Genomic DNA, 17,530 nt, shown 5'->3' on the forward strand with positions numbered 1-17,530 from the left:
TTATAAAGTACACCCTAGATCATGAAACTGAGACAAGTAAATTGGAAAATAGGAAAAAAGAGACAGACAACATAACCACAATAATACTGGTGTTAAATATCTTCGTTTATGCAGCCTTCGGGACAGAAGGAAGACTGCTATTGATCTCAAGTATGAGAAAAATGACCATTTACTAAATGACAGAAAAATGTCCAGATGTACAACATCATAAAGGCTTAACAATAATGGGATATATAATTGTGTAGCAATTAAAACATGTTTACATTAATCTCAAAATATTGTGAATAGGCTTAAATTTTCTAAAATATACAAAAACTGGACTGCTAATGATTGAAAAAGGTTGTTATGGACAGATTAGTCCAAGTGACACAGCGATATGTTTGCGGACTTATACTGCTAAAAACCAGGATTCGATACGCATGGTAGTTAGAGCACAAATAACCCTGTGTACAGCTTTCTGTTTAATAACAAACAACAAACAAGTTTGAAATATTTGGTTAAAAGCGGAGATTGAATATTCGGCGGAAGAAAGGTGAAAGATACTTACCTAAATGCGTAGTACTCTATTATGAAGCATGAGGGAGACAGTGTGATCGTTTGAGAGTGTTTTTCTGCCGAGGCGATGGGAGATATTTGCAAGATAGACAGAATAATGAACCACTGTAAGAAACATCATATATTGATCTGTCATGGCATTCATGGTGGTTTGCATATTATTGGTAAAGAATTCTACCACCAAAACATAATTACCCCAAACACTCATCCAACCTGTGCATAAATTACTTAGTTAAGAAAGAAACTGCTGGAGTTATTCAAATGATGCAATACCCCCACACACACAGACACACAGATTCTAGATCTCAACCAAATTGAGTATATCTATGATTTGATAGATCAAAAACTTGACAAATCAAAAGTTATTTTTCAAGGAAACTTTATGGGAGTGTATTAGAGACAGTTCGATTAAATATATTACAATAATGTTGAAAGACTGTCTTCAGTTATTAAAGCAAAAGGGTAATACACAAAATATTAACTGTTTGCTGAACTCAAGCAGTTTCAGTGAGTTTCTTGTATACTAAGTATGAAGATTAGAAAAATTTTGGTGTTTCACCTGTGATTTAACTTTACTTGATCTTTGAATGTAATTTGAAAGCTAATTTTTGACTTTGTCCTAACCCTTTTTCACAGCACTATACATATACATTATGCTTCGTAAATTACAATAATATAATACATAATTACAATTGAAATAAATACGTTACTTACCTTGAAGCAAATTATCTAACTTCTCTGTGTTTCTTTTATACTGTTATTTTTTTCCATATTCATTTGTCCAAGTCTGAAAGGTTCGGGCCTAAAAGATATGTAAACAAAATACTAAATATACTCTCGTACAACTTCATTAATTCATAATCAACAAATAAATATCGTATTATTGGTGAACGTTTGACTAAGTAATTTGACGTAACCAGCATTTCAGAGTGATCCACTTTGAAATTCGTAGAAATGATAAGCCAGCAGTTCCGAAGTATTGCAGAATATAAATATTAGGTATATTAAATATTTGAAGGTTTTCAACAAATGTATTTTTATTTCATAACGTATAGTATAAAGAAAGAATGATAAATTTTACAAGAAAGCAATATCAGATAGAAAGATACAAGCTTGAGGCTCAGAGCATTCTAGTCGAGACGTCAAAGTACAAAAATTCAAAGGTCGCGCCATATGAACGTAGTATGTTGAGATAAATCCAATAGTTACATAAAATGCACCACGAAATGAACCAATATCACTAAAAGCAATTAATGAGCCTGTGATGAAAGACTCCTGGTGAAGAGTCCAGGATCACTGGGTTTGTCTCGAAATGTCCTATGTTAAAAATCTTGGATGATTTCGCCATAGATATGAAATAATAGAAATAAATAGTTTCTGTAAGATTCAGTAACAAAGATGATTTATGTGGCAGTAATGATGTAATACTCCACTTATTGTTGGAAGATATCTCTTGTACCAATCGAGTTAAGAGGACTACTTTTAAAGGTAGACCTGTTAAACGTTTCAAATAATCGGAAAAAACTATAAATTGTGTATATAATTCTGTGTTTCCGACTCTAAATGACACTTCGCCACATTTATCAAGTTGCTCTGAGGACCAAATCTGACTCCAGAAGAAAATGGCTGTAATCTAGAATATACAAGAGGTCTGGCACACAAACTCCTTGTAAGTATGTCATTTGTGATGTAGTGTAATGACGTTTTACTTAATATTCAATAATGTATGATGTATAAAGAGAGAAAAGTGAACATCAGCTGTACTAAAGAAAATCTTTAAGTGAAATTACTAAAGAGTATCTTAGAAGAATTGTTAATATAGTTATACAGATTATAAACGAAAGAATTTCTCGTGTTAACCTAATTGCTAACTTAACTAATGATGTATTTGTGTTATTGAATGTAATAAAAGGACTTTATAGACCTTCAAAATGAAAAATTCGATTATTTAGAAGCGGTGTTATCGCAAGACAACCTTGAAAGTTTCGATGTGTAATGAACTGTTCAACAAAGCGTAAATAAATAAGTAATTTGCTTTGTATTCAGTTGTTTCTATGTGAATACTTTATTCCACACATCAACTTCCCCGGGTTGGTGGCTTGTATGCTCCACTCGCTAACGCACTACAGGAAAACCAACTAAGTTTTTGTAATAACTGTAAAGTTGAACCAAACGACTAAACTTACGAACTGCTCATATGCCCGTTAAACATTATAACCTTGCTTAAAATATTTATGTAAGAGATACGAAATTGAAGACTTTTAATGATTTCTGATTGTCTATAAATTACTTTTCGACAAAATCTCGCAAAATCTTCTTTACAACATAAACATAAAAATTTCGCCAAGTAAATTATCATCATAAAGACAATCTAACCTCTAGAATATATCACCTACAGTAGTCAGAGGACTATGGACTTTCACTGAAAGATAGAGATGAATCATATTCCACAAATTCATCAGTCATTAAATTCATGCACCATCAACTCTTTATGCTGTAAGAAGTTCAAACGTCTAAGGCTAATGTATTCTCAATACTCAGTGTTTATATCGGTGTTGGAAAGAGTATGTCTCCACTGTACATCTTATGTGATTTAAGTTAAATATATTTGGCCAAAATAACCAAGTCACAATAATGAATACAGTATTAAACACTGTATGTATGAAACTACATCCATAAAAATCTATACAGTTTTTAGAATTAGTTAATTTGTAAGGGAGGAACATTTAATATCAGTCGCTTAATGGTCATAATGAACCACGCCAACACACTGGTATACAATCTAATAATTTTAGAGAGGACAGAATATTTTCAGACAAAGCTACAAAAAGAATGTGAGAAGTTTTTAAATTATCATTTAAATTAATAAATTTTATTAGCAATTCATATTGTTTATTTTATCTGCTTACCTTAATATTTCTATATATAAGCAAACTTGTATGTAATTGAAAGGTTTAGTATGTTTCACTGTACAAGAAAGTTCGTTACCAATCAAGAGATAACCCATATTACATTTTCCCATTCGTTTCTCATGTTCGTGTTTTGTGAATTTGTGTTTTATCAACTGGTTTATACCCCAAAAAATTTCTTGTGTTTAATAAATACTCCAGAAACCTTACAAAAGTAATAATCACATCAAAAAGAAGACTCTAACATTAATTCATGAAACAAATATACGCATTTTATCTAATATCAAAGTTATGCATAAAAGAAACTAGAGAATAACATCGAATCTTTGAGGCAGTCAGACAATGTACGAAAGTTCATCCACTGGAGGCACACCACACATCTTGTAGCAAATAAACTCTCTTGCAAATTTTACTGAACATTCACTATCGTACGAGAAATCCAAAGATTTTCATCAATTCAAAACTGAAAAGAACTGTAGGAGATACAAAGATTTTCTTTTTTTCAAGAGATGGAGAAGCTTTTACTTAGACCATTCTTTTATTATTAAAGTACAATATATATGCATAGATTATTGCTAATCCAACAATCATCGGGAACTGTAAGCATAATCAGCAGATTTTGTGTCAAGACTGCACATGTCTTTCATGACAGTGCCATAAACATTAGATTCGAAGCTTAGCTGCAAGTCAAAGTAGCAAAAATCTCGACGTGATACCAGTGCAATAGATATGGATGTAATCATGATGGGATACCAGTTGCAAAAACAGTAATCTGTAAAATGTGCAATTGAAGACTTTCTTTTGGTGCTAATAAAATTGTAAACTGCCAGAGAGAAGAATGTTCTACCTTCAGAATTGTCAGAAGTCGAGGGCACTCACGACCAGAGCAATGAGTGTGGTGGCACTCACGACCAGAGCAATGAGTGCGGTTAACTTTGAAGAAATTGAAAACAACTACCATTACAAAATCAATAGGAAAAGCTACAGCAAATGGCTTTTCAGATAAAGTTTAATATTTTGTTCCAACGTTTTCGGATCTCGTATAGACCTTACTGCATCACCAAAAGTTTTTGAACAAATGGTGTAGTTGATTCAGAGATGAGTTATTAATTATAACAAAATTACATACTTTTTCTTGTATTTGTACTTGTAAATAGTTTGTAGACACGTGTAATGAACAATATGAGGCTGTAAGATATATATATGTGATCGAGTTAACGAATTAAGTTTTTCCTGTCCTTTTTTTACGCTTCTGAAAGAAAAAAAATTACATGTTGTAACACCACTGTGTATATAATGGAAATTGTTGATAAAGAAATTACTACTTTTTTATATAATATTCTTACACTTTGTTATGCCTAGGTAAAATGTACTTTAAGAATTGTTTTTGTTTTTCGACGCTGATATCGAATAGACATTCATTTTCTGTTAGCCTCATAAAAGTGACGGAAGCCATTTTGCGGAGTTTATAAAAAATAAATTTGCAATATAATTTAACTTTTATAAATAACTATAATGTATTTATCATCTTTTACAAAAAAGATATTTCGATTTTAAAATATAACCCAAACGTTTAACTTTGGATATATATATATATATGTATATAAAATACGGGTCTACACATACACCTTTTAAATCATCTAAGATTATCTGTAAACACATTTTCTAGGAATGACGAATGACCTGAGAAACAATTTGTTAAAAAGATAAATAATTATGAAGGAAATTAATAAAATACTTAAATACATTCCACAACATTCTTGATAAAAACGTGGTATGTCATACAATGTCTATACACTTGTCACAGCAAAATGTCTATACACTTCCACTCGTCGTTAGTCGCTTCTGTGCAAGCACCATCACGAAAAATAAAAGTAAAAATTATGTATCATGTTAATTTTCCAAGAATTCTCTATTAAATTCTTTCTAAGTTAATTTCATATTTTTAGCAGCCTAGTGGTGATAGGTACATTTGGTGGTTAATAATTCCAGGATCGATCCATGTAGCAGACAAAGCACAGACAGCCCATTGTACACCTTTGCACTTAACAGTAAGTTAACTATTCACATTTTAAGTTTCTACATTTTGTCTTCTATACAAAGTATTTTACACGTTTAAATGTTCACGAATCGTTGAAAAAGCAACATCACAATTTTACGTTAAGCTCTGAAACTTATCTCCTACTACATTTACGAATTCGGAAGTATGTAGAAATATCATTTCACAACTATCTTTATCTGCCAAAAGTTATTAAGCAAGATGTCTTTGAATCTGAAATGGACAAATTGAGAGAAATGTGAACAAAAACTACAGTGTATATGATTTTTATTACACATTTTAGGCCTCCTGTTTTGCTGGCTTTGGATGTTTTAATCGTAACTATTAAAATTAATTGCTTCACATATAAAGAGAGCGACCCCTCCGTTGGTTCAGCAATAATTTTAAGAGCTTATAAAGCTAAAAACCGAAGTTTGCTATTTACAGTGATACCAATGCAGATGGCCCGGCATGGCCAGGTTGGTTAAAGCGTTCAAATCGTATTCTGAGGGTTGCAGGTTCGAATCCACGTCGCACCAAACATGCTCGCCCTTTCAGCCGTGGGGGCGTTATAACGTGACGGTCAATTCCATTATTCATTGGTAAAAGAGTAACTCAAGAGTTGGCAGTGGGTGGTGATGACTAGTTGCCTTCCCTCTAGTCTTACACTGCTAAATTAGGGATGGCTAGCGCAGATAGTCCTCGTGTAGCTTTGCGCGAAATTCAAAAACAAAACAAATTAAATGAAAGGAATCTTGGACAGCGAGTTATGGAAATAAAAAGGAAAGCTATGAACTATTTTATACACCTCTGATTTCGAATCCGAAACAAAGAAGTTATGAAAGTTAACAAATAATTTTAAAATATAACTGCTGTTTACATAATTTTTCTTACAAATGATGTTTATTTACATTTAAACTTTACTTTTGCCCTTCTTCTAAACGTTGATGCACAAACATAAAAAGAAAATGCCTGCTCACAAAACTTTCAAACTAAACTTACATATAAATTCTGTTTCTGTATCATGTTCAATTTTGTAAGCTCCCCACGTATATCCTTTTATGGATTCCCTAGCTTTATGATTTATACGTCAGGCTTGTCTGTTGGCCTATAGTTAATAAATTAAAAACTTATTTGAAATAAAAAAACATGATGGCATTCCTTCTTCCGTAGCTCTTAAACAAATACAAGTGTAGTGAATGTAAAGTCTGCTAATGGATTTGCTAATATATATTCATTTTAACATCGATGTTTGTTTTAGTTAAATATATATTTAGAAATGCATATAACTTGTAAAACTGCTAAATCTTTATTGCTAAGCTACACCTATCCCATAACTTTGTAGAAGATTCTCCAACGTAAGTATCATCAATCTATATATATGTGTGTGTGTGTGTAAATACCAGTACTGTTGACAAATGAAATTTCAAAAATCTCGCCCAACGATTATAAAATGTAGCCATCGTGACACGCGGAAAAACAGTATATATTGTTGGTCTATACAGTTGGTATACTATAAACATCGGAAGTTGTAATTATTATTAACGTTTATTACTCAGGAAACTATTGATATTTGACGAGAACGTTTATAGTTCCCAAACATTACAAACCGTTTGACTTTAGTGGATTACCATCGGACGTTAGTTTTACTACAAAAACATTAGGTAACTCCAGTTATTATAAACTGTATTATTGTATATGCGTATATCAAAATATATTTGTTTTCAGAAAAAAAAAACTGTGTCTCAATGTTGTTGGCAAATATCATAAAATTGATATATATCCACATCTAATTTACTTCAAAATCCAAATTAAAATTCAATTCAGTTTTACGTTATTATACTACGTAACAAAATAAATTAGAAGTTCGTTCAAGATAAATTATAATACGTAACAAGTCACACATTGACAAATGTGAAACGTCATTTAAAAATTCTTAGTGGTATCTAGTAAAACTTTCTTTATTCTAAATTTGGCATTTAGCGCTATAATAACATAAAAAGTCAAACCATATCTAATGACAATATTATTATTTATGCATATTTCATGGATATTTGTCTCCTTTTGTTTTAATCAACATTCATCTTCTGCCAAAATACATTTATTTCATGTGCAGAGGTTAAGTATATTATATTAAAATAATTTTGTAATCTGACCATGTTACAGCCCATGTTGCCACCTCAAGTCTTGCAGCATACTTTCGTTCCATACGGTTTCATCGTAAAGCTCTCATATCAGCGCTAATTACTCCCTGTAAGTTTATTGCACAAGAATGATAATATCCCAGCGCTTGTTTCAACAGTCTGATCTCATAAAATTTGCAGGTGTTTCGACTGCGACTTGACTAGCATTTCTCATATGGAATGGTATGATGTTTTGAATTTCGCGCAAAGCTACTCAAGGACTATCTGCTCTAGCCGTCCCTAATTTAGCAGTGTAATACTAGAGGGAAGACAGCTAGTCATCATCACCCACCGCCAACTCGTGGGCTAGTCTTTTACCAACGAATAGTGGGATTGGCCGTCACATTATAACGCCACAACGGCTGAAAGGGCGATAATGTTTGCTGCGACGGGGATTCGAACCCGCGACCCTCGAATTACGAGTCGAACGCCTTAACCCACTTGGCCATGCCGGGCCGGAATGGTATGAACACTCGTTTTATACTCCAGATGCTATTTCTTTACATTTATAGAAACTACATGTAAAATAATGAATATAAGTTTTGAGCCATTAACAAAACACAATAACATTATTATATATGTAAAAACGGTCATCGAAAAAGGTCGAAACGTTGTTCGCTCCTCTACGTAAAACCTTTTCTCAACCACAACGAGCCGTTTTTACATATAAATTTTTTCTACAAGTGGGTTTTCTCGACATCACTGACAATAACATTATTGTAATATTATAATAAATTGTAAGAACATTTTGAGAAAAAATATATATTAATCTAACGCCATAAAGAACTGTAACTATTGCAATAATTAAAAAATGACTCATCGTTTTTAAGCCTAAAATAAAACAAAGAAATGTGCACATAAAAATGAAATAACCATTTCAAAATACCCTCGGCTGCAGTGATGATCGTGGACAGTCGCTATATACAGTATTAGGTAATGAAATGGAATTCATAAGTTTAGAATTCAGAAAACTAATATACTTTTATAACGGAGTCTGTAAAATACGTATCACTTCATGATGACTTTCTAAATCTAATATTTAATTTAGTGTTTAGGCAGAGAATGTGTAGAGAGTTCTAAAGTTTCAAGGCTTACCTTACGAAATGTGATTTTGCAAGCCACGTTGCTTTCTCTCTTCTTGCCCTACATTATTGACTGTAGATCAACCGCTTTAAGCCGGCATCAGCAGTTGACAGGTGGCTGGCTCATCGTGTTGCCAAGCGACAGCGTTGAACCATTACTTAAGAGTTGAAAAATAAAAAATAAAAACGTTTGTACATTTGCTTCAATACAGTGTGTTTGTACATTTGCTTTAATACAGTGTGGCTGGAAAGAAAGTTTATAGTATTTAACGTCAACTTACTAATCAATTTAAACTTGTTTCGCAACATATCAAAATGAGCTCCAGATAGTTTACAAAATACATTATGTTGAGAATCTATGTTAAGAAACACCACCGAGAATAATAAACATGCTTATTGTATTGTTCATTAAGTTTATATTACTCAATTTGGAATTCATTCTGTCACGGTTTTCAGTGTAAAGATGAACAACACAACCACAGAAGTGAAAATGAATAGTATGTTTAGTGGACCTTACGGAACGCGCATATTACATTTTCAGCAAGTTCCCACAATAAGTTGTTTCTTTTTAATTTTGCGCAAAGCTAAACGAGGACTGTCTGCGCTAACAGTCCTTAATTTAAATAGTGTAAAACCAGAGGGAAGTTAACTATTTATCACCACCCTCCGCCAACTCTTGGGCTACCCTTTTACCAACGAATAGTGGGTTTGACCGTCACATTATAACACCCCCTCGCCTGAAAGAGCGAATATGTTAGATGTAACGAGAATTCGAACTCGCAAACCTAAGATTATAAGTCGAGTGCCTTAACCACTTGGCCATGCCGGGCCATTCCTACAATAAATGAAGAACAACATTTACGAATGAGAACAAGTTACACAACATATTTATTAAAAGGTGCAGCGTGAAGGCGTGATACGATTGTATCGATACATTGTCCAATACACGACGATTTATGCAAGCTTTCAGTACACTTATAAGTTTCTTTGTACAGAAGAAAAACAGAATTTCTAATCAAGTATTTTTGCTAAAAATTAATGATTCAATTAATTAAAATAGTACTGGTATTGAGTACTACATGTTGTCATTTATTTTATCAAAAATAATACATATTAAGTGACATGAGAAATAAATAATAACAAAATAGACAAATATTAATTTTTTTTTACTTCACCTCTCTTGTCTTCTGACATTTAGTTCACTAAGTCTTAAAACCTGAAAAAACACTGTAAAGTGTGAAGTATTTAAATTAGACAATGATGGTAATATACATAATAAATTAGAAACAAAACTGTCAAACGTTCAAACAAACCGCTGGTAATACCTCTGTATTTAGATACCTATTGGGCCTGGCATGGCCTAGCGCGTAAGGCGTGCGACTCGTAATGTGAGGGTCGCGGGTTCGTGCCCGCGTCGCGCCAAACATGCTCGCTCTCCCAGCCGTGGGAGCGTTATAATGTGCGGTCAATCCTACTATTCGTTGGTAAAGAGTAGCCCAAGAGTTAGCGGTGGTTGGTGATGACTAGCTGCCTTCCCTCTAGTCTTACACGACTAAATTAGGGACAGCTCGGTGCAGTAGGCTAACAACCTACTCACTTAAATACTTGTTGAAGAATCCGCAAGCGATTGCGGCCCTATATTCCTAGACGAAGTCAAATGGTGATAACTAACTAGATACGTATTGTATCGACCACTACACTGAGATACCCGTTCCTAATATTTATTGGATGTTTCAATTGCAAAGAAAAAACAAAAAACATGCAATTTACCTTCAGCAAATTACTACAATAAGTACAACTTAGTAATTTATAACAGTTGTTATCTGAGTTACAATGTACGTATTCCCGAAACGTTAACTAAATACTGTCAGTTACTACTATGGTTGTGTTTTTCGTCATTAGATGCGTTTTCCGCTTCATGAAACTGTTGCCAGTACGGCGTTTTAGTTATATTTAAACAAGAAGTATATGCCCAATGTGTTTTTGTAGACATAAATGGTGAATAGCTTCTTCAAATTTAGAACACAATAAGAACGTTTATACGTGTTTTGCTTTGAATCTGCATTAGTAACCTCTTCATACGATGCTTCTAAATACGGAAAACAGATGACGCTAGTTTCAAACGCCTTCATTAACGCAGAGGTTCAACATACCATAAATATATATATATATACGTATCTGTTAACAAGGTTTTTATCAAGATTAAACTTGTTACTACAAAGTTATATGTTGTTATAATCAACATAAATCTAAGAGCGAAATCAATAATGTAAAAGAAGAAGAAATTAACTCACGATAAACCAAAAGTATGTTACAATTCTAGTCTCTCTCTGCATATGTACCATATCTAAACAGGACGTTGGTAACATGGTCTTCCATAAATTTCTTTTCCATGAGGCTCAAATAATTTCGAATGTGGATACATTCATCCAATTACATATATTCATGACATACGTCAGCCTCTGTTTTCCACAGTCTCTTCTCCTTCAATGCCCCTCAGTGGCACAGCGGCATGTCTGCGGACTTATACCGCTAAAAACCGTGTTTCGATCCTGTGGTGGGCACAGCAGAGACAGCCCATTGTATATCTTTGTGCTTAATTCTAAACAAACGAATCTTCCTTCAACCTTCCCAGTTATAATCAGACTTTCAACTTCTTTCGTCATAACGTTTTAAGAGACTCCAACAGTCTCTTTCTTATATCAGCCAGCAGCTTTCTCCTGTAACCTGCTCTTAACAAAATATCTTCATTTGAGGTGTGAGTTGCGCAACAGACTTTTAAGATGCGCCTTAAGAACCACACCACAATTATTTCAATTATCTTTTCCATACTTAACGATATTGTCTAACATTCCTAATTTATCAAATATAAGCGGTTCGCCTAAGGCGTGGAAGTTATAATTTGAAAACATAAATATGACAAGACATTGAATACCTTAGTTTAAGATTACTCAGAGCTCAAACACAACACTTAATTGCTCGTATGTGATCTTCACGTGTTGTCAAGTCCAGCTTGGTTAGAACGCTCGACTCGTAATCTGAGGGTCGAGCGTTCAAATTTTGGTTTGGTTTGGTTTGTTTGGAAATTTCGCACAAAGCTACTCGAGGGCTATCTGTGCTAGCCGTCCCTAATTTAGCAGTGTAAGACTAGAGGGAAGGCAGCTAGTCATCACCACCCACCGCCAACTCTTGGGCTACTCTTTTACCAACGAATAGTGGGATTGACCGTCACATTATACACCCCCACGGCTGGGAGGGCGAGCATGTTTAGCGCGACGCGGGCGCGAACCCGCGACCCTCGGATTACGAGTCGCACGCCTTACGCGCTAGGCCATGCCGGGCCCCGAGCGTTCAAATTCAGATCACACCAAACATGATTGCCTTTTCAGCCGTGGAGGCGTTATAATATGATAGTCAATCCCACTATTCGTTGGTAAAAGAGTAGCCCAAGAGTTGGAGGTGGGTGGTGATGACTAGCTAACTTCCCTCTAGTCTTACACTGTTTAAATTAAGGACGGTTAGCGCAGATAGTCCTCGTTTAGCTTTGCGCGAAATTAAAAAAAAAACGCTTATGTTGTTTCAACCAAGATGACTAGTATATCAAAATTTATGTTACGATGTTAAAAAATAATAATCCATTAACATTGATTATTATTTAGTTTTGTTGTTATCGAGCTACTGATTAGTGGCTATAAAGTACTATTTGTAGTATTCAGACAAATAAAACAATACCTCTGTTATGTTTCGAGATGCATTTTTTTTTCTTACCAAATAGAAACGATGGTATATATTAAACACTGCAGACACTCGGCGACGGTGAATTATATGAACATCCCACAACTAACAGGAGTGGTCTCTACGGGTCTCTGAGACATTAATTAACTGGTTCAAGCTTTGGCAAGAGTTGATTTGAGTCATCGGATCATTTGAAGTCGAGGAAAATATTAAGATTTCAACAGTGGACAAAGTTTACTGTGAAGTGCCAAACACAGTTAAGCAGAGCAACCAGAGTCTTGGTGTGTTTAGTATAGTCATGAGACGTTCTGGTTGTCAAGTGATACTGATAATAGTTCGAGACTGCATCTGGTAGTTGAATGTGAGAGCGGTGCATCTTCAACATGATATTTTGTTGAATTTTACCTGATGACAGTACAGTCGTCAGGATGCAAGTACCTCTGGATTACTGGAAATTCCACAACCGTTACAGAGCTGCATTACACAACAATATAGCAGCTGGAAGTATGAACCTGTCTGTACCATAACTTAGCTATAGCAACGATATGCGGAAAGCAAAGCCAACAGTGTTTAAAGGGATAATAAAAAAGAACATCGACTATTTCCTAATTGTTTAAAGTAATTTACTACGTGGAATGAGAGAGCTCAGAAATAAGCAGTTTAGTATAATGTACCAAGTTCGCATGATATAGTGACCAATATCTGAGAGATAAGGAGCGACGAATGACTGAAACTCAATGAGTTACGTAGACTGAAGGTCATAACTCAACAGTGAGTGTCCAATGAAAATGTGGTCATGTATGTGGATAATTTAAAGAGGTTGTGTAAGTAGGAATTATAGAATATATCTCGTAATGCAATACTCATCAAGATATTTATCAAGTAAAAACGGTAACTGCAGATTATCACCTGAAGCGAGCACTAATGTCTGTTACAGTCCACAACACTCATAAAAAGTGTGAACTGATAGATCCACCTACTCCACTGTAGCATAAGCAGGATGTATTGATCCTGGAGAAGCTATATAAACTTCGTTCTAGCAAAGGGTTACAAGCTACTTGTTGAATGAAGGCATTTTGTTTGATTTAGATTCAGGTATTGTTATCATAGGGACTGTTGTCTTTGGTGATGATTGCCACAAAACAGAAATATCAAAATGCTGCGTGGAGTTGAAACGGATGCACACCGTAACATGCATTAAGACCTTTCCATTACTGTATATGAATGTGTCGGAAGTCATCCATGGGTTTAATACTGTAGATTTGGTTTCTGTTAACCAGCAAGTTGAAATGAATTATGAAAATATGTTTGTGGACTGAATAAATTTCGTGCTATGCCATTTGAGAGACTAAAAAAAACTGACACTTGGACAACTGGAATGAAAGAGATATATTATCTATATGTGTGACATACAAGTCTTCGGTTGCGCATTTTAGTTCACCTGTTGAGAACATGAAAATGGTATTTCAGCACCTAACACATATCAAGAATGTATAATTAAAATGTAACAAGGAGTGGATTCTCATATTCACTTAAATATAGTTTTTGGGCCACGTATTAAGCAGGGGTAGAGTGATTACTCATTATGCAAACACTGCAGTGTGTGTTAATGTACATGGAAATGGACAAGAGTGAGCGCTTTCAGATCTGTAAAAATTACAGTGGTAAATTTGTAGGCTTCTCATGTTTTACATTGCAATATCGATAGTTTATGGCCAATTTATCCAAAATAACTGTAATACCGTCTGCACTGACTGAGCTGGTCCACACTTTGTATGTTTTCAGAAATGTGAAAACATGTTCCAGCCTTTGAAGCATCTTTCTTGAAGTATTGATGACGTGTTCAAGTATTTAAGTCACACTTTGTTGAAATACTGTTGTTAGCTTATTCTTATCAGCTTTACGTATTTATCTTGAATATAGGTGCCGTGATAGTAGAAATAAAGCAGTTTGTCACAGATATAGAACATTTGAAGCATGTAACAAGAGGTAGAAGTTGCATGCTATCTTCTTCTGTATAATGTGTCATATATTATCTTTGATTTATTTTGCAAGAATGAGTTATCATGTCCATTCATTGAATGTTCAAATCCTTGGCACTTTAAGTGGTCAACACTACTGAACCAGTAGCAAGAAACCATATGAGTGATGACAGTTTTGAGTTTAGATGGACACAGATAGACAAGAGCTTTGAAAAAAGAAAAAAGGATCCATGCATAGTTTTGGTGCTTTCTTGCCAAGCAGCAAAGTACGATTGTCATAGATAGATGAACACACATAGTATTAGTTCACAGGGTCTGTGAACATCGCAGAGTTTGTTATGGTGCACTGTCTTTATAGATTGTCATGAACTACTACAAACATAGAGGCACAATTTTCTGGTCACATCTTCAAAGAGCGTGTTGAATGATGCGTTAGAGGTTGTATTGCATGTGTTGCCCAGCTTAAGTACTGAAGGAAACTCTACCATATAACTGTAAGTTGTTGTTTTGAGGAAATCTCTTTGGATAAAAGCAATTCTATAGAGAAATTGGCTGGGATAACTAGTCATAGTTTATTAGTTTACTAAGTGGGCCAATGGTTCTCCTTTGGTTGATATATTAGTCCAATCAACGACAGATTTGTTGATTAAGAAATGGATAACCCAGTCTAAGTATCTGGATAAATATAGATAATCAAGAACTAACATCAGTAATCAATTATTTCCTGAATATGTGCCACATGTTTGACATGTTTAAAACACACAGTTCACCATAACATAATTAGCCTGATTATTTTGCTGAATAGTAATATAGATTACAAAATATGGGCATATGTGCATTGGTAATATTGAAAACTCTGACCTAACTGACAGGGTTGAATACTTTATGCTTGTCACAATGGTATACTGTGCAAATAAACATCAGTCAACTAGATGTTATCTGAATCTCCTGATATTTAGATGAGAATTACAGCTCAAAGTAGATCTTGTGTGTGTGGTGTTCCACCCAGTCTATATTTGCTACAGTATCTATAAAAATATGTGTAAGGATTGCAGTCTTCAATAGCTGATGCACCCGACCTTGTGTATCAAGAAACTGATACAGCATCTGTACAAAAACAGATTTATTATGACTAAGCATTAAAGGAACTACTGTTTTAACAAGGTTGTGGTTTGCAGTAAATGAATTCAGGACATAGCGTGATAACCATTCAGTTATTGTTAAGGCAAATGACCGATTAATAGATAATTAACAAAAATACATTTAGCACTCTTACTTTCCGAATTATCAAGCAGTCTTTGAAAGTGAGTGCTGTTCTGATGACTTGTAATAATAGCTCGATCTTTTTAACTGAGATGTAGTAAACTTTCTGCAGAATATATCATGTAAAACCCACTAGATACACAATTTGGGTGTATGAACTTATCTGATAGCATTCCAAAGAAATTTCTGTAGAAGATTATTTCTATTTTCATGATATCATTCACAATAGGTTATATCTTCATCTGGCATAGGTTTAAGAAATTCTGCCTTTTATTCCAACGCAGTCTTAACAACCATAACACTCATTGTCTATTATTCATTACTCTTTAAATTATTCTCTTCGTATTTTAAAAATTTATTCACTATACCTGAACATTTCTTTGTTCATTTTACTTACACCATCTCCTCTAATAAACACAAATATATCTAACGAATTACAACACCAGAAACCGGGGTTCGATACCGGTTATGGTCAGAGCTCATATAGTCTATTGTGTGACCTTATGCTTAACTTCAAAACAAACAAATCTTATCTAAGTTTGTATGACTTATATTTGTATTACAGTCCTATTTTATTTATCATTTTTCACATCCCACTTTTGAAACATCTATAAAATATTTTCCATTCATTTAGTTTGATTGTTTGTCCTGACATTTTTCTCATCTTTTTTATATATTCACACTTCCTAAAATACCTTATTAATCTATTCTTCCTTATAATATCCAAAATCTTAGAATTCTTTTCTTTTTACTTTTTATTATATAACTTATCTAAATCTCTTCTATCCTTTATATAATTCATTTTATTCTTCTAATGTCATTTTCTATTTATTTAAATAACCAATTCCTTGTCTATGTTTTTCCTTACACTTAATATCAAAACAACTTTGATGTTTTTCCATCCTTATTTGCTCTGATACTTCTATTCTTGTTTTTCATCCGAAGAACTTTAGGTAAAATCATTGCTCTGTCAACTGAAAAATAGCTATTCTCAAAACTCATATGAAGGCAACTGCAGATTAATGGTCAAGGTTTAAAGCATCAGTAACTAATTAATGAGTAATTACAAAAAGAGTTATTGACTGTAAAACCATTGCTCTGTAAAATCAAAAATCGCTGTTCTCAGAACGCATATAAAGACAGCTGTAGATTAAGAGCCAAAGTAATTAGTTAGCTAATATCTAATTTTAAAAAAAAGAGAGTTATGAGCTGTATGGTGTTCGTTTTATATGATGCGTGTCTCCAGTATCTGAATTTTCTGAGTGAAATTTTTATCCCAAGCCAACCATTTCTTCCAATAAATATATTGATAAAGCTCATCAATAATGTATCGTGGAATTTGAACTTGTATCAACGACCACAGATTACTGCCAGTAACAATGTATTTATTTATTGATTTAATGCAGCTGAAATGAAATTAACTATACCACCAGATGGTACAATCTGGAAATGTTTTCATAGAATACCCTAAACCACCACTTGCGTGTTAGACAGAATTTTAATGGTATACTTTTATATCAGTTGTACAGATCCCTTATGGTTTCACTACGTAGATGCAGTTAACTTGGTGCAAAGGCAATACTGATAGATAAGATCTATTGTATATTAGTGGTAGCACTAATAACTATGTGATTTTTCCATTCTTCGTTAGTATGACCATTTATGAGTCAAAGACTAGCAAACATTACGAAAATATTCTATAAGTAACCTCGATAAAATCCAACTCCAGATCAAATTGTAATTTTTTTGTTTGTTCCAAATTTTCATAAATGTTTATACCTGT

General features: G+C 33.8%; 1 protein-coding gene across 2 annotated transcripts in view; it reads right to left on the bottom strand.

The window, feature by feature from the left end:
* Positions 1–8,900, bottom strand: part of LOC143253950 (zinc finger protein 474-like) — a 38,631-nt gene extending 29,731 nt beyond the window's left edge. For both annotated transcript variants that reach the window (XM_076508593.1, XM_076508592.1), the window contains exons 1-2: positions 8,781–8,900; positions 1,270–1,357 (exon numbers count right to left, since the gene is read on the bottom strand). The gene's annotated coding sequence lies outside the window, so the exon portion shown is untranslated. The remainder of the gene's footprint in view (positions 1–1,269; positions 1,358–8,780) is intronic.
* Between the last annotated feature and the right edge of the window lie 8,630 nt (positions 8,901–17,530).

This window comes from Tachypleus tridentatus, chromosome 6 (assembly GCF_004210375.1).
Source record: "Tachypleus tridentatus isolate NWPU-2018 chromosome 6, ASM421037v1, whole genome shotgun sequence".
Classification (NCBI taxonomy): Eukaryota; Metazoa; Arthropoda; class Merostomata; order Xiphosura; family Limulidae; genus Tachypleus; species Tachypleus tridentatus.